This window comes from Leptodactylus fuscus, chromosome 5 (genome assembly GCF_031893055.1).
Source record: "Leptodactylus fuscus isolate aLepFus1 chromosome 5, aLepFus1.hap2, whole genome shotgun sequence".
In the NCBI taxonomy this organism is placed as follows: domain Eukaryota; kingdom Metazoa; phylum Chordata; class Amphibia; order Anura; family Leptodactylidae; genus Leptodactylus; species Leptodactylus fuscus.
The window spans coordinates 20759740-20782449 of record NC_134269.1 but is presented as its reverse complement, the minus strand read 5'-3'; the positions used below and the strand labels follow the sequence as shown (position 1 = coordinate 20782449).

The 22710-nt window shown below is 45.2% G+C and overlaps 1 pseudogene; it reads right to left on the bottom strand.

Moving 5' to 3' along the window:
• Positions 1 to 10111: 10111 nt before the first annotated feature.
• Positions 10112 to 11119, bottom strand: LOC142202711 (beta-1,3-galactosyltransferase 1-like; annotated as a pseudogene).
• Between the last annotated feature and the right edge of the window lie 11591 nt (positions 11120 to 22710).

The following is a 22710-nucleotide window of genomic DNA, read 5'->3' as shown; positions in this document are numbered from 1 at the left end:
TTATACAGAAGCCAGTCAGTGCAACAAGCTCGGGAGTGAGCAAGTCATGCGAGTCCTAGATTTTTAATTAAAGCATCTAAGTACACAAACCCCTCCCCTTACCAGGTGCAAAGAAAATGAAAAAAGGATCTAAATTGTGCCACAATATCTAACACAACTGTACAGAAAAGACACTAGCTATAGTATATGTGTAATCTCTGAGTCTCCATGCATTTACCAAAATACTATCACTGCTGTGCACAGTAAATTCTTGCAGTTAAGTGTCAGTTTTCACACCATGCAAAGTAATTTCTTGCAGTCACATTTAGTAGAAAATTCATTGATAATAGTTATGATAAGGTCAGAGGCCGTGTTTATGACCAAATGGCCAGTAATCCTGGATAAATGTCGTCGTCCTAATTAATTAGGCTGAGTGCCAGCAGTAAGGACATGACACCAGACACACTATGTTGGGATTAGTTCCTCTCTCAACCAAGAAGGAAATACTGACGCACTTTTACTATAACAACATGGGGTTAAACAGTAGCAGAGAAAGGAAGACAGATAACAATAATGTAAGTTTCATATTCATTCCTGACTGGTATGGGACATCTCTATCAAACAGAAAAAGTCTAAGCAGTTCCATAGATAGCCAGCTACTCCCGGTCCTGCGTGGTAACCTTGGGGAGCAACAAGCCAAGTATTTGTTTTTCTTGCCCCCTTCCTGGATGCAGGCGCCATCTTATCATATAACATTATACCAGTTTCAAGCATAAGCAACTCTATCTAAAATTCAGCTTGTAAGGATAACAATGTTTTTCAAACATTACATGATTATAGCCTTCACAATTACATAGCAGATGAGGTTGGATAGAGACTCCAGTCCATCAAGTCCAACCTATAGACCTACCGAGTGGATCCAGAGGAAGACATAAAAACCTTCATGAGGTGGACGTCAATTGTCCCATCAGAGGAAGAAATTCCTTCCCAACTCCAAATATGGTAATTCGGCTAAATACCTGGATCAACATCCTATCCCAAATATACATTTCTAACTCCTATAGTTTCAGGAAAGTCCTCCAGGCCCATCTTGTACTTGTCTATGTTATCAGACATCACCACATCCAGTGTCAGTAAGTTCCATAGTCTCACTGCTCTTACTGTAAAGAATCCCCACCTATGACTATGGCCAAACCTTTATCCTTCCAGATATAGAGGACGCCCCCTTGTCACAGTAACAGGCCTCGGGTTACAGAGATTATTGGGAAAAATACAAGATGTAATATGTCTAGAAAAAGTGCAGTGAACAACATAACTGAGGAGGAAGAAAACCTCCTTAATATCATACAATACACCAAGTAATAAGAATGAGAGTCACAACACCAATATTACTATTAGTTTTGGCAGCGCCTCCAGTAATCTCAGGATTGTTGGTAGTTCGGGACAATGAAGAATTACTTGACTTGCTCATCTTACTCATGGCTGGATATTACATATTACATGTGCTGGTGATGCTGGGACTGCTCTTATTAGATTTACTTTACCAAGCGGCCTTTCTGCTCTGTTAGCCCTGTCTTCACTTTCACTGACACTGATCCTTAATGATAAGAATAACTTGACTTGTAATTTTGGTTCCTTCCTTGCCCCAAAGAGATAACACTCAAGAAGGAATCTCACGAACTACTAAGCAAAAGGGGACATGACTTTAGGAGATGGAGATCAAGAACTCCTGGAGGAATTATTCTCTATATTTAACTTCATGGATTAAGGAAGGTTTAGAAGAAGGAGTCTGTGGCGGTTACTGAGGGCAGGGCAAGGTGGGCTTTATGGACTGATGTAACTTCAAGGACGTAACTACTGGGGTAGCGGCTCGCACGGGCCCGGGACATTCGGTGGCCCAGCAGCAGCCACTTCCGCTGCAGAATTTTTTTAATTGGGATGTTACCTGCTGGAGTAACTCCAGCAAGTAACGTTCCCTATTTACTGCCGCCGGGTACTGCCTGAAGATGAATGCGCCAGCAACCGGCGTTTTGAAGGGAGCTGCCTCCTCCACAGTCCATCTTTTAACAGTAGTGAAGCCAGCAATTGTCCCTATTTCTTTCCCCCCCATTGAACATCTTTAACCGGTTAAGTATCGCTGGCCGGCGGTCCTGATCTCTGAAGACCGGCCAATTGTAAATTTACAGCCAACCTTCAGAGACCCCCTTGTTGGAGATTGGGAGCTAGGTGTTACTAACACCTAGCACCCGCCTCGATAATGACTGGCTCGACGTTTTAATCCTTTGGATCCCGCCGTCAAACTTGACAACAGGATCCAAAGGGTTCTACCAAGTAAATGACCCCCTCGGCACCCCCAACGGCAAGATCGGGGGGTGCCAGTATCAATAACATGCAGCTTGGGGTCTGGCCAATGACTTGAGGCTTCCCGGAGCCCCCACATACCTGGTGATCCTGCCAGGACCTGCGGAAGTTAAACTATGCGTCTGCATAGTCTAACTTTCTGTATACACTGGGAGACACTTAGATGGTTTGGTTTTTGGATGCCATGACTCTTTTGCAGAGACCCTAAACTTGCCCCTAAAAAATGGGTTCACTTCTTGGGGAATTCCAGTTTACTGGCACCTCCAGGGCTCTTCAAAAACAACATGGCGCCCAGAAAGTCCCTCTAACTCTACCCCAAAAGCTAAAAAGTGCAGTGCTCCTTCCCTTCTGAGCCCTGCTGTGTGCCCAAGCAGCAGTTTATACCCACATATATATTTTTTTGCCCCTCGGGATGGCCCACTTAATAGTTTTAGGAGTGCAGGTCTCTGACAACACAAAGTGGGTGCAACGTATTGGGCACCGAAATGGCAGATTTCTTTAAAAATTTCAATTTTCAATTTGAATATTAATTTTTGGGAAGCATTTTTAGTCTACAAAATTATAATACCCCTTGATACATTCCTTGAAAGGTGTATTTTCTAAAATGGGGTCACTTTTGAGGGGTTTTCACTATATTGATACTTTAGGGGCTCTGCAAATGCAACATGGCACCAGAAAACTATTCCAGCAATATCTGCCCTCCAAAAACCAAATAGCTCTTCTGAGCCCCGCCATGTACCCATACAGCAGATTATGACCTCATATGGGGTATTGCCGTGTTCAGGAGAAATTGTGTAACAAACTATGGGGGGCTTTTAATCCTTTAACTACTTGCAAAATTTTAAAATATGGCACTAAATGGACAATTTATTGGAAAAAAAAGTAATTTTTCATTTTTACGTCCCAATGTTAATAAAATCTGTGAAACAGCAGTGAGGTTAAAATGCTCACTCTACCCCTAGATAAATTCTATGAGGGGTGTAGTTTACAAAATGGGGTCACTTTTAGGGGGTTTCCACTATATTGGTACTCTAGGGGCTCTGCAAATGCGACATGGGACCTGAAAAATATTCCAGCAAAATCCACCCTCCAAAAGCCAAATAAGGCTTTATCCATTCTGAGCCCGACCATGTACCCATACAGAAGATTATGGCCACATATGGGGTATTGTCGTGTTTAGGAGAAATTGGTTAACAAACTGTGGTGGGCTTTTTCTCCTTTAACCCCTTGTGATAATGAAAAATTTGGGGATAAAGTGACATTTTAGTCATTTTCATTTACACATCCCAATGTTTGTAAAATCTGTGAAACAGCTGTAGGGTCAAAATGCTGACTATACCCCTTGATGAATTCTGTGAGGGGTGTAGTTTCTAAAATGGGGTCACTTTTATGGGGTTTCCATTGTTTTGGTATCCTAGGGGCTCTGCAAATAAGATATGGCGCCTGAAAACTATTCCAGCAAAATCTGCTGTTCAAACGCCCAGTGTCGCTCCTTCCCTTCCATGTACTGCCGTGTGCCCAAAAATCAGTTTACACCCACATGTGGGGTATTTCTGTGCTTGTAAGAAATTGCATGATAAAGTGCCAGATGCATTTTCTCCTTTAACCTTTTGTGAATGTGTTAATTTTAAGTCCAAATGAATGTACCGTATATACTCGAGTATAAGCCGAGTTTTTCAGCACAGTTTTTGTGCTGAAAAAGTCCACCTCGGCTTATATTCGAGTCATTACGGTAATACCGTAGTTATAGACCCGGCATACAGACAAGGGGGCGGGTGCCGGGCCGCAGCATCTCCACGATCCTGGCAGAAGTACTATAAGTACTTCTGAAGTTTGAAATGAACAGCATCACTGCAGGCCTGGCACCCACCCCGTTGTCTGTGTGCTGGATCTGTAACTACGGTAGCTGTAGTCTGTAGCTATAATGGCGCCGCTCTGCTCCAGAGCAGTCGCCATTGTAATTGGCACCTCCTTACAGTGGAGATGCCCTCCGCTGCTGGGAAGAGGCAGGTGCCGCCATGCCCCTGGAGAGAGGAGGGAGCGGGCTCGACTGCTCTCTCAAATGCAGCCCTGAAGCGCTGAGGGACATCCCCGGCCACCGGAGCTGAAGGGGAGATCCCTGGCTGCTGGCAGGAGCGTGTACCTGAAGGAAGACCTCAGCCGTCGGACCTGAAGGGGAACTGCCACCGGCAGAAGCGCTGAGAGGAAATCCAGGCAGCCGAGTCTGCCGGGGATTCCCCTCAGTGCTTTTGCTGGCGGCCGGCCACAGTTTACACTTCAGGTCCGGCGGCCGAGGTCTTCCTTCAGGTCCGCCCCTCAGCGCTCCTGCCAGGGATTCACCTCAGCGCTTTTGCTGGCGGCCGGCCACAGTTTACACTTCAGGTCCGGCGGCCGAGGTCTTCCTTCAGGTCCGCCCCTCAGCGCTCCTGCCAGGGATTCCCCTCAGCGCCTCTGTAAAGGCTCCCTGGCTACAGTGCTTTTCTTTTGCAGGCTGCTCTATGCAGCCTACAAAAGAAATTACGATTTTGGCAATGTATTGCAATGCATTAGCATTGTAATGCATTGCATTAGTGATCAGACCCCCCTGGGGTTCAAGACCCCTAGGGGGTCTAATAAAAACAAAAAAGTATAAAAAATTCAAATCACCCCCCCTTTCCCTAGAACACATATAAAACTAATACTGTGAAACTGTTATGGTTTGGGGATCCCTGACCACGGACTGGCCCCGGACTGATAACTTCTCAGTACGGTACAGGAAAAACATATATAGAAACCAACAATAATAAGTACGAGACTTCTAGTGTGGATCCTCCTACACCCTGCCTCGCACAACTAGAAGTAGCCGTGGGCCCGACTAACTTGCCTGAAGGGCACGAGCACAGCCGGAGAAGTAGCTAACCTGCAAAGGGAAATAGAGCCCCTGTCTAGCTTCACGTTTACGAAAGAGAGGCAGATACAGAACAAGCCCCCCACGGATGTCCAGACTGGACTAACGGTGAATATGAAAACACAAAAGCATAGGGAGAAAATAAGCATGAAACACAGAGTAACTGAACTAAGCAAGGGATAGGGAAAAACAGAACTTAGGATCACACACAAAAAACCCATACCAAAATTCCAAACTTCCAAACAGAAAAATACCTAGGGCTCGCTGCGCCCGGAACACTATGTCTGGATACAAGCTCAATACTTAGCGAACAGTCCTGTGTGAACAGGAGCAAGAAACTGGATGGGCCAGGATGCAGATAGTAGCAACTTCAGACAACAGACATTCACTAGGAACAGACGTTTAAGACCGGCATCAGGTAGCATGTACAACAGCCTTATATACTGAAGAGAAGGCCTCGCCCATGGCCTGTAAAGTATTCAGCACTGCAGAGAACTTAACCCCTTCAGAGGCCAAGACACACCAGGCACTGATCCACCAGGCCACTCACCACGTGAACCACGCCCGAGTGCCAGAGCAGAAACTGCATGTCTGGTGTGAACATTCCCCTGCCGTGCATCAGGTGATTCACGCGCTGAATGCCGTCCGGACACTCTGCGCCTGAACCTAACAGGCCGAGACTGCTGAGACCGGGTCATAACATGACCCCCCCCTTGATGGGGGGTCACCGAACCCTCATAGGCCGCACCTGGTTTCTCTGGAAATCTCCAGAAAAATTTCCGCACCAGTCTAGCTGCATGCACCTCAGACGCCGAAATCCAAGAATTATCTTCTGGTCCATAGCCTTTCCACTTAACCAGAAATTGTAACCTGCGTCTACGCCATCTAGAGTCCAGGATATTCTCCACTTCATATTCCAGATTACCATCCACCAGAACTGGCTCGGACGGAGAGACAGAAGGAATCAGAGGTGGAAGAAACTTCTTCAACAAAGCCTTGTTATTAATGGCGCAGTTGTACTCCCTATGAGGAGGCAATTTTTCAGATTGGGATTTGGAGAAAACAGAAGAAACATCAGACAAGTATTCCGGAACTTGATCATCTTCAGTCAGTACCGAAGACAGAGTAATAGTTGAATCCCTACATTTACACCTCCAACTGGTTAATTTCTGGGATTGCCAGTCAATTACTGGGTTGTGGGCTTTCAGCCACGGGTACCCCAAAATAACTTCACTTTGGAGACCCTGTAAAACCAAGAAAGTACAAAGCTCCTCATGTTCCCCTTCAGTCAGCATTCTCAATTTGACTAGAAACTGGGGCTTGGATTCTGCAATAGAAGAAGAATCAATAGCCTGAAGATTGATCTTCTCAGTTACTGGAGCAAGAGAAAAATGACACTGGCATGCAAAATCATAATTCATAACATTAACCACCGCCCCGGAGTCAACCAAGGCCTTAGCAGTACATGAGGAGGACAAACTACAATCAGGAAATGTCACAGACAAGAAAAAGCGAAAACCTGGTCCAAGACAAACCTCTGGGTTGGACTTCACTGGAGGGCGTTTCAAACATTGCGAGATTACATGACCTGGATCTCCACAGTAAAAGCACCTTTTATTTTTGCGCCGATAATCCCTCTGCTGTTCAGGAGTTTCGAAATGATCAATTTGCATTGGCTCAGAGAACTCATTATTTACGGAAGGGAGCGGAAAATTGTTTTTCCTTTGGCGTAGTCGTCGGTGTACCTGTATGGCTAAAGACATAGATTCATTAAGCGATTTAGGCTTAGGGAACCCCAACATAAAGTCCTTTACCGAGTCAGATAACCCCTTGCGGAAGATGGCTGCCAGCGAGGAGTCATTCCACGTAGTCTGTACAGCCCATTTCCTAAATTTCTGACAATACACTTCTGCCTTATCAGAGCCCTGCTGTAAATTAATGAGAGCATGTTCAGCAACACCTTCAGCATCAGGTTCGGAATAAATCAACCCAAAGCTCTCAAAAAATGAATCAGGACATAAGCAAAGCTGGGTCATTAGGACGCAAAGAATACGCCCATTGCTGGGCATCACCTCGCAGTAAGGAGATGATGACCTGAACCTGTTGCTGAGGTGTTCCAGCAGAACGAGTTTTTACTGAAAAATAATTCCGACAGCTATTTTTAAAACTGTCAAACTGGGTATAGTCTCCTGAAAAACAGTCAGGTAAATTAATTTTAGGCTCCACACCTTGTGGCAGCCCTGCAGACTCAAGAGCTTGTATGCGCTGAGCTAACTTCTGAATTGAGAGAGTCAGTTTTTTCACCTGCTCAATCAAAGGACCAGTAGCTTGCTCCATGACAAAAAAAACTATTGAAGGATCCCACAAAAAAAAATTCCAATGAAAAAGGTCAGCTAGTTTTTTTCTTTTTGGCCGGTCTTACTGTTATGGTTTGGGGATCCCTGACCACGGACTGGCCCCGGACTGATAACTTCTCAGTATGGTACAGGAAAAACATATATAAAAACCAACAATAATAAGTACGAGCAGTTTGGACTTCTAGTGTGGACACTCCTACACCCTGCCTCGCACAACTAGAAGTAGCCGTGGGCCCGACTAACTTGCCTGAAGGGCACGAGCACAGCCGGAGAAGTAGCTAACCTACCAAGGGAAATAGAGCCCCTGTCTAGCTTCACGTTTACGAAAGAGAGGCAGATACAGAACAAGCCCCCCACGGATGTCCAGACTGGACTAACGGTGAATATGAAAACACAAAAGCATAGGGAGAAAATAAGCATGAAACACAGAGTAACTGAACTAAGCGAGGGATAGGGAAAAACAGAACTTAGGATCACACACAAAAAACCCCTACCAAAATTCCAAACTTCCAAACAGAAAAATACCTAGGGCTCGCTGCGCCCGGAACACTATGTCTGGATACAAGCTCAATACTTAGCGAACAGTCCTGTGTGAACAGGAGCAAGAAACTGGATGGGCCAGGATGCAGATAGTAGCAACTTCAGACAACAGACATTCACTAGGAACAGACGTTTAAGACCAGCATCAGGTAGCATGTACAACAGCCTTATATACTGAAGAGAAGGCCTCGCCCATGGCCTGTAAAGTATTCAGCACTGCAGAGAACTTAACCCCTTCAGAGGCCAAGACACACCAGGCACTGATCCACCAGGCCACTCACCACGTGAACCACGCCCGAGTGCCAGAGCAGAAACTGCATGTCTGGTGTGAACATTCCCCTGCCGTGCATCAGGTGATTCACGCGCTGAATGCCGTCCGGACACTCTGCGCCTGAACCTAACAGGCCGAGACTGCTCAGACCGGGTCATAACAGAAACACATACACTTTAGGTATCCCTGTGTCTGAAAACGCCCGCTCTACAAATCTATAAAAATATGTACGGTAAACGCTATAACTGGAAAAAAAAGTTGTTTAACTGCCCCTTCCCTACATTTCACCTCTATATTGTTTTTATTCTTGTGAAATGCTTAAAGGGTTAACAAACATCCCAAATGCAGTTTTGAATTATTTGAGGGGTGGAGTTTTGAAAATGGAGGGATTTATGGGGGTTTCTATTATACAGGCCTTTATAATTCCTTTCAGAACTGAAGTGGTCCTTAAAAAATTGGTTTGGGGAATTTTCTTGTAAATCTGAAAAATCTCTGTTACACTTATAAGCCTTGTAACGTCCTAAATAAATTAAAAAACAATCAAAAGATGATGTCAATATAAAGCAGAGATATGGGAGATAATATTTATTCATGTATTTGGGTGGTATGACTATATGCCTGAAAAGCTGAGAATTTCACATTTTGAAAATTGCTATTTTTTTCCAAATTCCCATCAAATTTCCTATTTTTTTTTTTATAAATAAATACAAAAATATTGATTAGTGTTTACCACTAACATGAAGTATAATGTGTTACGAAAAAACAATCTCAAAATCACTTGTGTATGTTAAAGTGTCTTGCCATTTAAAGATTTGAAAAAAGAGGCCCGATCCTTAAGGCACATTTGGCCTGTGTCCTTAACCGGTTAAAGATGTCTATGTCTGCCTTCATGACATAGCTGGCAGATGAACAGAATTTGGGCACCCACTCAGTACCCATCAAGGTTTTCAATAAATTGTAATAGGTGTCTGTGAAGTCTTGTAGAATCATGTCCCCAAAAGCCTCATTTTCTTCCTCCAACAAAATCTGGGTTCGATCAAGGGCAGAATCCTACCTAGGACAAAATCTGTAAGGAATTTTTTATGTTGTCCTTTTCGTCATGGGGTTTTTTGCCTTCCCCTAGATCAACACTGTAGGGATTCTAGGGTTATAGGTTGGACTTGATGGACTGATGTCTTTATCCAACCTCATCTACTATGTAACTATGTTTGCATGGATTTCCTCCAGGTACTCCGGTTTCCTCCCACACTCCAAAGACATACTAGTAGGGGATGTAGATTTTGAGCCTTATAAGGGACCGTGACTGTCAAGTGCTGTGGAATACGATGGCGCTATACACATAAAGATAAATAAATTAATAATACTGACAGCAAGGTCCCCTGCCGACCTTTGTGGGCCAAAATGTCATCTACTACCTAGGGAATCATTTAATATGTGTCCATCTCCCTATGGTACCAAATGAAACGATTATTTTTCTCCTATTAGAGTCAATGGATGCAGACTGAACAATATGGCACCCAGCTGCAACTCAGCAAACTCTGATATGAAATGGGATAAAAGTTGTCAAAATCAGACTACTCCTCGCCATATATTGCACCATGTCCTTAAAAATTTCCCAAAAAGTTTCATCATGACAAGGTCTCTGTATTTTTGTCAATTACTAAAAAAAAATTTAAAAAAAAATTCTCCAGTCCATTTTCGATTCCTGTGAAATGTTCATTTTCTTCTTAGCACTTTTTTAGCCCAAAAGTCTGCCCATACAGATCGTAACTCTTTTCCAGTATATGGGTGTACAAAGATATAATTCCTGAACTTGCAAAGGTCATATTCAATTCTGACGTCATTAAATTTACCTTTAGGGGGGTCGGTAGGTGGAATATGGAGCTCATACAAACAAAGTCCTATGAATGCATCTTCTATGTGGATAACCCTAATTTCTTGGGCCACATCATAGATTTTTTTTGCCAAATCTGCTGAAATGACATATCCAGCGCCTCCGCTGTAAAGTGGGTAGGTGTTATTGGGATAGATCTCCGTAGGCATGTACCATTTAGAACGCTTGTCTCGTATAGGTCCGGTATTGATCCTCATTTTTCCTGTATAGTAATTGTTACGCACCGGTAAGTCTGGATGAAGTAGCCGATGGACCAAGTAGTCTACATTTAAAAATACGTCGCTGTCTACCTTCATGACATAGCTGGCAGAAGAACAGAATTTGGTCACCCATTCCATACCCATCAAGGTTTTCAATGTCAAGTTGTTATAGGTGTCCATGAAGTCTTGTAGAATGATGTCCCCAAAAGCTTCACTTTCTTCCTCCAACAACCACTGGGTTCAGTCAGGGGCAACTTGAGGTAGACCCACCAGAAATATCCTGACCACATCGACATCATAAATACTTTCGTTACCCCATGTGTCCCGGATCGTATGCCTAGTCTCCACATCATGGCTCTGTACACACACCATTATAACAAGGAAAGGCTTCCGGTTCTTGCATTTGTCTGGTTGGTTAATGAGGAACTTGTATGGATATGGGTACGGAGGAGCCAGGGGGTGCCGGAAAGCCGGGTAAGTCTTATTATTTACAGGCTTTTTTCTCTCCTGTAATTTTACAGAATGTTGTATCCACTTGCTGATTGCGTCTATTTTTCTTTGGTAGCGGAAGAAGTAACCAAACAAAAACATGAAAACCATCAGACATAAAGTAAAAATTTTGCCGTTCATGTTGTCCCTTGAAAATGATTCTTGCCAAGATTTCTGTAAGGGTTAAATGAGAGAAAAAGTTTAGAAAATTAAAATCATGGAGAATCCTTACCCTGTGATATCATTGACTAGAATAGAATATTTATTCTCCAGGATGTAATTAGGAGAACAGTGCACTCTGTATGCCACCCTCTAGAGGGCAGTATCCTCAACATCATGCATGACTCAGTTAATAAGCCTACTGACATGATGCGGATTTAATTGTCAAATTCCCAGCTATGGACAGCACTGTTTTGGCCTTTTGGGCCTCCTCAGCATAGCGCAGGGATACTGATTTGGCAGAGTGATAGACTATAGACCAGGGTCAGGGGATAATCGTACATATCACGGAGAGTGTGTGCCTACATAGGCAGTACAAAGACTTACAAGTAATTCCTGCTCCGCTAGGGATTCTGGGTAAAAAATATGCAAATCTATTCTCCAGGATGTAATTAGGATAACAGTGCACTCTGTATGCCGCCCTCTAGAGGACAGCATCCTTAACATCATGCATGGCTCAGTTAATAAGTGTACTATCATGATGTGGATTTAATTGCCATAGCTGGGAAACTGTTCCTTTTCGAATAGAAATACTAATTTGGCAATTAAATCCGCATCATGATAGTAGGCTTAGTAACTGAGTCATGCATGATGTTAAGGATGCTGCCCTCTAGAGGGCGGCATACAGAGTGCACTGTTCTCCTAATTACATCCTGGAGAATAGATTTGCATATTTTTTACCCAGAATCCCTAGCGGAGCAGGAATGACTTGTAAGTCTCCGTACTGCCTATGTAGGCACACGCTCTCCCTAATGTGTACGATTATCCCCTGACCCTAGAATAGAATAGAAATCTTTATTAATCCCAGAGGGAAATTAGTTGTTCTATCACTTTATACAACACATAGAATAACATATAACATGATCACAGTCACAGTATGGCAATTGTGACAGGGCCAGGAGGGGCAAAGTGGTACAAGGAGTATACATTTCTCCCAGGTTTCTTGCTGGTGGGTTTTACCGAAACCCTGGTAAAGGTCTGGCTGCTGGAGTAGGAGTATTGGTGTCTCTACTCCATTCAGCCACTCCAGGGTTTCGGATGTGTGGGGAAATCCTTGCTATCCTGAAGTGTGTATAAAAGACAGCCCACAGGTATACGGCTCTCTCTGCTCCTGGAAATTTGTCTGTGAGTAATATTGCTGTATGTTGTGTTTAGGGAGCTGTGCAGAAGGCCCAGCTCTCATAGTTAGGTGACCTGTGTTGTAGGTAGAAGTCGGATGGCTGAGATTTTATTTTGTATTGTATTTGTTTTATTTTCCTGCACAACTTCTAATAAAACTGGTTGTGTCCAGTAGAACCACATTCTGCTGGACTAGACTTTCATTTTTGTGCCAAAAAGTGCTTGTCCAACTAAGGACACGACGATTCCTGAGCTTATCCTGTTACACAATACAGTCAGACAGTATATAGTGGAAGGTGGGTCACTAGTCCAGGACATACAGCCCCCTTATCAGTAATAGTGCCGCCTTATCAGCAACTAGCTATAGCCCGCGACTTCGTCCGCTGTCCCCTCACCCTTGCGCAATCCACCTGCAGCGCGGCCCGTGGCCCCCCATGGCCCTTTCCTTGCGGCCAGCGTGGTCACCTCCCACAGCGTCGTGGGCCAGGACCCCACGGCCCCGCTGCTGCACCTCTGACCCTCCCCTTTCCCTCCACCTGCACCCCGGCTTTCCCCTTACCCCCCACCCGCGTCCCCGGCCCCCTTTCCCCCTTTAGAGTTACAGTCACCTCCTACATCTACCTCTTCCCCCCAGCACCACCCACCCGTGACCTTGGTTACCCCCCCCCCTTTCCACATGTTCAATCTGCCCCCCCCCCTACTTGCCTTCTGCTCTCTGGTGTGAAACCCGACCCCCCCGTCCCCCTCTCTAACCCCTACCACCAGCACCTCCCCCAAACCAGCAACCCCGCCCACCCCTGGCCCCTACCGATCACCCATGCCCCACCGCCCCTCTCCCCCTTAAGCAAGCCGGCGATCCCTGTTCCCGCAGCACAGCTGACTAAGATGTAATGTCCCAGTACTGCTAGTCCAATTCCCTTTTATAGTCCTTGCAGACCGAGATGATATGGACATTTGCATATAAGGTAAAGCGTTTATTCCCCCTTCATTCCTTCATTTCTATTTCTCCAGAGCCAGCACACAGGGGGTCTATTAATGCACCATCTTGTGGATGTTTTTGTGTACTACACCTGCCTATATTTACCATTGTAATGTAATTTGAGCTGGCATTGTAAAGGGAGTGTCCATTATAATTAGGTGACCTCCAGGACCACTCAAGGGAGCTTGGCTGGCCTGGAGGCGGAGCTGAGTGACCGCCCTCTCTAGAGAGGGGGTTGGGAACTTTTTGGTTTTTGTCTTCTGGGGTAGAGAAAGAGCCAGCGGACAGAGCACATGGATAACTGATAATGGCTGCCCACTATCAGGGTACAGCAAGCAGAGATGTCTTCTCCTCTGTTCTCAAGGTCCTTCTCAGAGAGTGTTTTCCTCTGAAGCTCCAATTTTACAAGCATTAAGCTTACGGACCTGTTTTATCCATACATCTGGGACGTCTACACGTATTTCTCTATTCAAGTAAGTCTTTGGGACAAATCTATATTTAAGAAGCCCATAGCTAGTCTAGCAGAAATCAAGAACCTCCCGCTGCTAAGAAAAATTGTATTTTCTATTCTACATACGTGTAACCAGTTGTTGAGAACTAACCCCCTGGATACAGGCCATCTTTACAAATATATACAAGTTTACTACTCAAGCAACTATTAATTAATCTATCCAAAGCATCCCCGCTCCAAGCTCCATCACCTGCTTAATTGGACACGGCCTACAAAGATTGCTGTATTGTATGTGAAGAATTCTCCCATATATACATTTGTATTACTTTGTCCTGCTAGTAAAAAGAGCAACGATTACCCCCGAAGCCTGGTTGTCTGTTGTCATTGTCAGATATCAGAGTGGGGGCGGGTAGTCGGGGACATCAAAAAGGAAATTTTGTGCACTTTCGGGACCCAGGGACCCCCTGAAAGCTGGCCACATCGGATATATATTACCCGTGATACCAGCCCTGGCCCTCCTGAGTGTTGCAAAGACAGCATTTCCTCTGCCTGCTATGTTCGTGTTCCGCGCCGGCACCCGGAGCAAGCTCTAGGGCCGGCATCACGTTGCTATGGCAGCCGGGAGCCATGCGCAGGGTCCCCGGGCTGTCGGTCTTTCGCTCCTACTGCAGCCTATGGCACGTAGCCTGCAGTAGAAGTGCCGGTTTTATGCTATGCTATACCAGCGCTTCTATTGCAGGTTACGTAGCCTAGGCTGCAGTAGAGGCAAAAGATCGAAAGGACGGGGACCCTGCACAAGGCTCCCGGCCGCCATAGGAACATGACGCCTGCCCCGGAGCTTGGTCCGGGTGCCGACGCGGAGAAGGAGCAGCGCAGCGCCCACGCACCGGCAGAGGACATCAGGACAGGTCAGCTGTGACTGAAGCGGCGTTAGGGTTAATGGAGACGATCATTGCGGACACCAGACACCCCCCACCCCGCTGGACTCACCTTGTGTATGGTGTGTAGTCCGCAACATCTGCCGGTCCTGTGTAGCCGGCCGGCATGCCGGCAGTGTGTAGGCTGCCTGGGATGGCAGCGGCGGCTGGAGCATGTGGGCTGCCGCCATGTTGACTACGGTCTTCCTGGTCAATCGGCCCGCCCACACTTTACCGGCAACGTATGGTGCTGCAGCACTGGCTCCATAGCCCGCCCACACCCTGCCATGCACCAATAGGAGGTGCGTGGAAAGACCTGGGCTGGCGTAATGCCAGCTCCTACATCAGAGCAGGAGAGAACTTTGAAGGGTCGCGGTGGCGATTTGGGGTGAGTGACCCACATTTAAAGTAGCCTATTCTTCCTTCCTGGGCAATATGTCGGTGTGTGTGAAATTTCAACAAAATCCATTCAGCCGTTTGGCTGTGTTTGAGGAACAAACATCCAAACACACAAACTCACAAAATTTCACATTTATAATATTAATAGGATAGTGCCCCCTTATCAATAATATTGCCTCCTAATCAGAAATAGTGTCGCCTTATCAGCAATATTGCCTCCATATCAGCAATAGTGCCCCCTTATCAATAATATTGCCTCCATATCAGTAATAGTGCCGCCTTATAAATCGTGCTAATCAATAATACTGCAATTTTATAGTGCCCCTAATCAATAATTGTTCCACGCTATAAATCGCGAAGAGGAAAATGTTAAACTCTCTGTCTCGGACTCGGACCCCTTTCACATCAGGATCCTGATAAATAGTCAGCTAACGGTTCTATACAGAGAGCAAAATTTTGGAAGGAGAAGGGACAGCCCTGTCTCGTCATGTTTTGGATGGGAAAGGAGACTGAGGAAGAGTGAGGGAGTTTCACCTCCGCCGTGGGATGAGAATGGAGAGCCCAGATTGCCATAAGAAAGGCCCCTGAGGACCCAAAAGAGTCCAGTGTAGCCAACATATACAACCAGTCAAGGTGGTCAAAAGCCTTCTTGGCATCCAGGCTCAAGAAGAGAGCAGGGGTAGAGTGATGGATGACCACTTCAATGGTAGGAAAGTGAAAAAATAAGGTACTTACAGGAATGTTCCCTCCTGCTCTTAACTCCGCTTATACAGAAGCCAGTCAGTGCAACAAGCTCGGGAGTGAGCAAGTCATGCGAGTCCTAGATTTCTAGCTAAAGCATCGAAGTACAGAAACCCCTCCCCTACTAGGTGAAAAGCAAAGGAAAAAAAGGATCTAAATTGTGCCAACAGATGTAACACAACTGATAAGAAACTAACTCTGTGTAATGTCTCCACTAAGTGACATGTAACACGACCAACTCCACTCAGCAAGCCCTGAGGTGACCATACCGCCTCTGAGTTTCCGTGCAGTTACCAAAATATTATCCATGCTGTGCACAGTAAATTCTTGCAGTTGAGGGCCAAGTGTGCATGTTACATGTAGCGTAAAATTCATTCATAATAGTTACATAGCAGATGAGGTTGGAGAGAGTCTCCAGTCCATCAAGTCCAACCTATAGACCTACCGAGTGGATCCAGAGGAAGACATAAAAACCTTCATGAGGTGGACGTCAATTGTCCCATCAATGGAAGAAATTCCTTCCCAACTCCCAATATGGCAATTGGACTAAATACCTGGATAAGCATCCTATCCCAAATATACATTTCTAACTCCTATAGTTTCAGGAAAGTCATCCAGACCCATCTTGTACTTGTCTATGTTATCAGACATCACCACATCCAGTGTCAGTAAGTTCCATAGTCTCACTGCTCTTACTGTAAAGAATCCCCACCTATGATTATCTTACTCATCTTACTCATGGCTGGATATTACATATTACATGTGCTGGTGACGCTGGGACTGCTCTTATTAGATTTACTTTACCAAGCGGCCTTTCTGCTCTGTTAGCCCTGTCTTCACCTTCACTGACACTGATCCTTAGTGATAAGAATAACTTGACTTGTAAATTTGGGGCCTTCCTTGCCCCAAAGACATAACACCCAAGAATGAATCTCCCGAACTACTAAGCAAAAGGGGACATGACTTTGGGAGATGGAGATCAAGAACTCCTGGAGGAATTATTCTCTATATTTAACTTCATGGATTTAGGAAGGTTTAGAAGAAGGAGTCTGTGGCGGTTACTGAGGGCAGGGCAAGGTGGGCTTTATGGACTGATGTAACTTCAAGGGCGTAACTACTGGGGTAGCAGCAGGAGCGGCTCCCACAGGCCCGGGACATTAGGTGGTCCAGCAGAAGCCACTTCCAATGCAGATTTTTTTTTTTTTTTTAATTGGGATGTTACCTGCTGGGACCTAGGAGAGGAGTAGAAGGCAGAGGGGAAAAACGGGACCACAGAAAAGCATTAGGATGTATCGGTGCCAGCCAGAGTTTCTCAATCTCGACGCATTTTGTATAGGCCTGTTGAGCCGCCCAGAATGGAATGCAACGCAAGTGCGAGGCCCAGTAGTAATGCAAGACATGTGGAACCACCAATCCCCCCTCTCCCCTTCCCAAGAGCATCACCGAGTGGGGTATACGGTGAAGTTTACCGTTCCAAATAAACTGGAAGATTTCCTTTTGCAAGGCATGGAATTCCACTCGAGGAAAAACTACTGGGAGCGTTTCATAAAAAGTAAAGGAGCTTTGGGAGGAGGGACATTTTAACAGCTGTAATATGGCTTATGAGGGAGATATGGAGAGGGCGCCACTTATCTAGGAGACCACGCAGTTCACTAAACAAACTGGGAAAATTAACTGAATAAAGGGTGGAATAGGAAGGGGATAGTTGAATCCCCAAATAGTGAAGGGAGCGATCCCTCCGTTGGAAGTCAAAGTTGGACCGGAGCAGTTGCAGGGAAGCATTAGGAATATTAAGAGGGAGGGCCTCAGTCTTAGTAGGGTTAACTTTATAGCCTGAGAAACCAGCATATGTCTTCAGAACCTGAAGGAGATTGGGAGGAGAAGTGTGAGGGTTAAGAGGACATCGTCCGCAAACAGGCTAATTTTAAAATCCCTATCTCTAACTTTGACCCCTGTGATATCAGGGTTAGATCGAATCAGGGAGGCCAGGGGTTCAATACACAATGCAAATATAAGCAGGGATAAAGGATATAACTGGTGCGTCCCATTGTGAATGGGAAATGGTGCCAAGACAGAGTTAGGGAGTTTCACCACGGCCAATGGGCAAGAGTACAGTGCCCTAATCACCGTAAAGAAAGATCAAACTGTTGAAGAGTAGTCGCCATAAATAATCAGTCAAGACGGTCAAAAGCCTTCTCAGCGTCCAGGCTTAGAAGAAGGGTGGGAATAGCAGAGGAGTTGGCCACATCTATCAGATCCACAGTCCTTCTGGTGTTGTCTCCTCCTTGATGGCAAGGGACAAAACCCACCTGGTCCTTATGGATCAAAGATGGGAGGTAAGTGCTGAGCCTATTGGCAATAGGGTGATAGCTAGAGCACTCCTGATGATCCCTGCGATGCTTAGGGACTAGGGTAATATGAGAATGAAGCATGGACTGGGGGATAGGGGCACCCTCAAGGAGAGAGTTAAAGAGGCGACATAGATGTTCAACAAATCGGACTGGAATGTTTTATAATAGAGGTAAGAAAACCCGTCTGGGCCATTGGCTTTGCCGTTAGGAAGATTCTTAACAGTAGTGATAAGTTCGTCCTCCGTAATGGGAGCGTTCAAAGAAGAGATCGCCAAAGGCAGGAGCTTAGGGAGGGGACAGGCATCTAAGTATGTGCACAAAGCGGGGTGGGGAGACCCAGGGTCCGCACCCAGATGGGAGTATAATAATCCTTAAACAGGGAAGCTATGGAATCAGGATTGTGGTGTAAGACACCATGTGTATCCAGAACCGCATGCAGAACAGAGGAAACCTGGTGGTCGTGCAAAGTCTTGGCAAGTAGAGTGTGGGCCTTATTACCTCTCTCGTACAGAAGAAGACAGCGAGAGAAGGACAGGGGCATGGTCGGACCAAGAGATGGGACCAATATCCGCATCAGCCAGAAGTCTAAGGGTCAGGGTATTGCCAAAAATATAGTCAATCCGAGAGTGCATTTTATGGGGATGAGAGAAGAAGGTATAGGACCGAGCAGTGGGATTATGAACACACCAGAGGTTGTAGAGGGCGGAGGATCTAATCAGACTGTTGAACTCCCTGGCTAGGCGGAGCTGCGGGGCACTAGATACACCACTCATCAAAGACAATTTATCTGAGTGTTTGGAGAAAACCATGTTAAAATTCCCGCTCAACAGCAAGGCCGAGCCAGAGAAGGCCCACAAACGTTGCAGCACCCTTTTGAGGAAGGGGATATGGGAAGAGTTAGGAGCATATACATTACAAAGAACAATGGGTCGACCATGAAGAAGACCCTCCAAAATTACATAGCGACCATCAGGGTCCAGATGAGAAGCCGAAAATCGAAATAGGGCAGGAGCAAAATAGCAACTCCACCTTTCCTACACGAGTTATAGGCAGAGTAGGCAACGGGGAAGTATTGTCGGGCAAAGTTGAAATTGCCCGTATGGTTTTGTGGTTTCCTGTAGGAAAGCCATGTTTCCCAGAGAGACTGAAGCTCACGCAGGACCATTTGTAAGTTGAAGGGGGTGGAAGCAAACCACTAAAGATGGAAGAAAGGCGACCTCCTACTCTGCCTGCAAAAAGGCAGGAGAGAAAAAAGAAAAAACAAAGAGGGAAAACGAAGGGGAGAACCTGCTAATAAGACACAATCTACAATATTTAGTGATGAATCAAAAATATCAAGCGAACAGTGGTCAGTCTGTAAGAAAAACAGGGAAACAGTTCAGCGCAAGACCTAGAAAAATAAGGAAGAAAAGTCAACACGAAGAGGGTGGGAAATCCACCTGCTGTTGTCTCGGAACCGCATCAGGAGGGTTCTGCTGACGTTTCTTTGTCTTCTGCTGGGACCACACTGAAGGTGGTGGCGGAGGAGGGGCAGCCAATTCCCAATCAGGTAGATCCAAAGGAGGTGCAATGTCCATGGCAGAACAAAAGAGCCCTAGATCCAGATTGGGAGCACAGAGTAGCTTAGCCGCTGTTGAGCCTAGCAGTCAAGGCAAAGGGAAAGTCCAACTGGCTGCAAGTGTGATTTAGTTATTGCCACCACCTGTTAGGTGCCTTAGGTAAGTAACAGGTGCTGTTAATTACACAAATTAGAGAAGCATCACATGATTTTTCAAACAGTGCCAATACTTTTGTCCACCCCCTTTTTATGTTTGCTGTGGAATTATATCCAATTTGGCTTTTTGACAATTATTTTTGTGGTTTTCCTTTGCAGACAAATTAAATGAAGATAATAATACAAAAGAATTTGTGATTGCAATCCTTTTGTGGAAGAAAATGAGTATTATCTGACAGAATTGCAGGGGTGACAATACTTTTGGCCAACACTGTAGATAGATAGATAGATAGATAGATAGATAGATAGATAGATAGGAGATAGATTGATAGCAGATAGATAGATAGATAGATAGATAGATAGATAGATAGATAGATAGATAGATAGGAGATAGATAGATAGGAGATAGATTGATAGCAGATAGATAGATAGATAGATAGATAGATAGATAGATAAAAAGACAGAGAGATAGATAGATAGATAGATAGATAGATAGATAGATAGATAGGAGATAGATTGATAGCAGATAGATAGATAGATAGATAGATAAAAAGACAGAGAGATAGATAGATAGATAGATAGATAGATAGATAGGAGATAGATTGATAGCAGATAGATAGATAGATAGATAGATAGATAGAAAGACAGAGAGATAGATAGATAGATAGATAGATAGATAGACATTGATATGCTGTATATACTTTCACATATACACATCTACTCACACACATACAGTCATATACAACATATACACACACCTACACCTATCTACACATATACAGGACTCGCACAGTATATAAGACACATAATGTAAACACATATACACATATTTTACCCAAGAATATATACTTACCTTTGGCTGAATTGCTGGGTGCACAGGACATGGAGGAAACTCCCGTGCAGCTCCGCCTGACAGTGGAGTAAGCTGTGACATCGCAAGAGACTTCTCCCCTCACACTCCGATGCTGAGGGGGAGGGGCAGCACAGCAAACTGATGTGTGCAGGGAAACTTTTACAAACAGCGGATGGAAAAGAATGTCCTGTTATATGAGCTGTTTGAGAACATTTCCAACAACACTGAGACCAGAGGATCTCCTAATCCCAACCTTACAACGCGGAGCTGTGAATATTCTCTGATACCTGCCAGATGTTCATCCCCTGATCTCAGAAATCTCCTCAGTTCAGCTCATATCATGATCCCCATATTCACCAACCCATATTGACCAAACGTTTGCAGAGGTTTTGGCCACATCATGTTACTCCATGCTGAGACCTTAAGCAGTTATATAGAAGTTTAGGGGTAAAATTTCCGAGAACAAGAGAATTTCGGCATGTAGCATGCTACATGAATGACGAAGATCTGGTGAGGAACAGAAGGAGAACCAAACCTAAAAACAAATGATAAAACTAAGAACAAAATTTGAGCGGCCTTAGGAAGGAGGGAGAGAAGATGAAGGGAGAGGAAAATAAAAGGTAAAAAGAGAGATGGACGGAGAAGATGAAGGAGAAAGTAGATGAAGGAGGGAGAAGATGAACTGAAGATAATATGAAGGGAGGAGGAAATATGGCTAAAAATGGAGAGATGAGGAGATGAGCAGAGATGATTACATGACAACTTTGAAGAGGCAATGTGGCAGATTTATTAGGACTGTCATATCATTACACCAGTCCTAATAAAAGCCCCACCTGGAGCAGGGAATGAGATTTATCAGATTGTGGCCCCTTCATAAATCATTCAGACTTCCTGCGCCAAGATGGAAATCTAGTAAGAAAATGCTGTAGATTACCATTGGAATTCAGTTTTCTGAATCTGTTGCATCAAGGCATCACCACCCCGACTCTGCCGGCACCGCCCACATTTACACAATAAATGGAGAGCGCCAAATGTGCACCACCATATCATTGCTGTATGCCAGAAAACTGGCGGAAAGGGATTAATGAAAAACCAACAAGGTGTCCAATACTTGCAAAATTATAAGAATGAGGCAAGACAAGTGACTGCTACAGGGGGAGCAATATCCAGGACAGGGGATTAAAGAGGAAGGGACCAATATCCAGGACAGCGGATTACAGCAGGAGGGACCAATATCCAGGACAGGGGATTGTAGCAAGAGGGACCAATATCCAGGACAGGGGATTACAGCAGGAGGGACCAATATCCAGGACAGGGGATTGTAGCAAGAGGGACCAATATCTAGGACAGGGGATTACAGCAGGAGGGATCAATATCCAGGACAGAGGATTAGAATGGGAGGGATCAATATCCAGGACAGAGGATTACAACAGAAGGGATCAATATCCAGGACAGAGGATTACAGCAGGAGGGATCAATATCCAGGACAGGGGATTACAGCGGAAGGGACCAATATCCAGGACAGAGGATCACAGCAGGAGGCACCAATATCCAGGATAGGGGATTACAGAGGAAGGGACCAATATCCAGGACAGGGGATTAAAGCAGGAGGGATCAATATCCAGGACATGGGATTACAGCAGGAGGAACCAATATCCAGGATAGGGGATTACAGAGGAAGGGACCAATATCCAGGACAGAGGATTACAGCAGGAGGGATCAATATCCAGGACATGGGATTACAGCAGGAGGAACCAATATCCAGGATAGGGAATTACAGAGGAAGGAACCAATATCCAGGACAGGGGATTACAGTAGGAGGAACCAATATCTAGGACAGAGGATCACAGCAGGATGGATCAATATCCAGGACAGAGGATTACAGCAGGAGGAACCAATATCCAGGACAGGGGATTACAGAGGAAGGGACCAATATCCAGGATAGGGGATTTACAGCAGGAGGGACCAATATCCAGAACAGGGAATTAC